This window comes from Gavialis gangeticus, unplaced genomic scaffold, assembly GCF_001723915.1.
Source record: "Gavialis gangeticus isolate Ggan-Ray unplaced genomic scaffold, GavGan_comp1, whole genome shotgun sequence".
Taxonomy (NCBI): domain Eukaryota; kingdom Metazoa; phylum Chordata; order Crocodylia; family Gavialidae; genus Gavialis; species Gavialis gangeticus.
Window position 1 is genome coordinate 7109145 of NW_017729019.1, and position 216 is coordinate 7109360.

Consider the following 216-nt stretch of genomic DNA (forward strand, 5'->3'; position numbering starts at 1 on the left):
CAAAGGAGGAGGCTTGGCAGGCTGGCAGGGAACCTGGCAGAGCGCGGGAAACTGGCTGCCAGGTTCGGGGGAGCTTTAAATGGCATTTAATTAGCTGCATTCAGGTGATCAGCATAGTGCTGAGATGCAGCGGTGGCAGTGGGGAGACAGGATTGTGGTTCCTGGCATTTGTTAATTAAAGCAGCTCCTGATGGAGACTCGTGACTTCTCAATGAA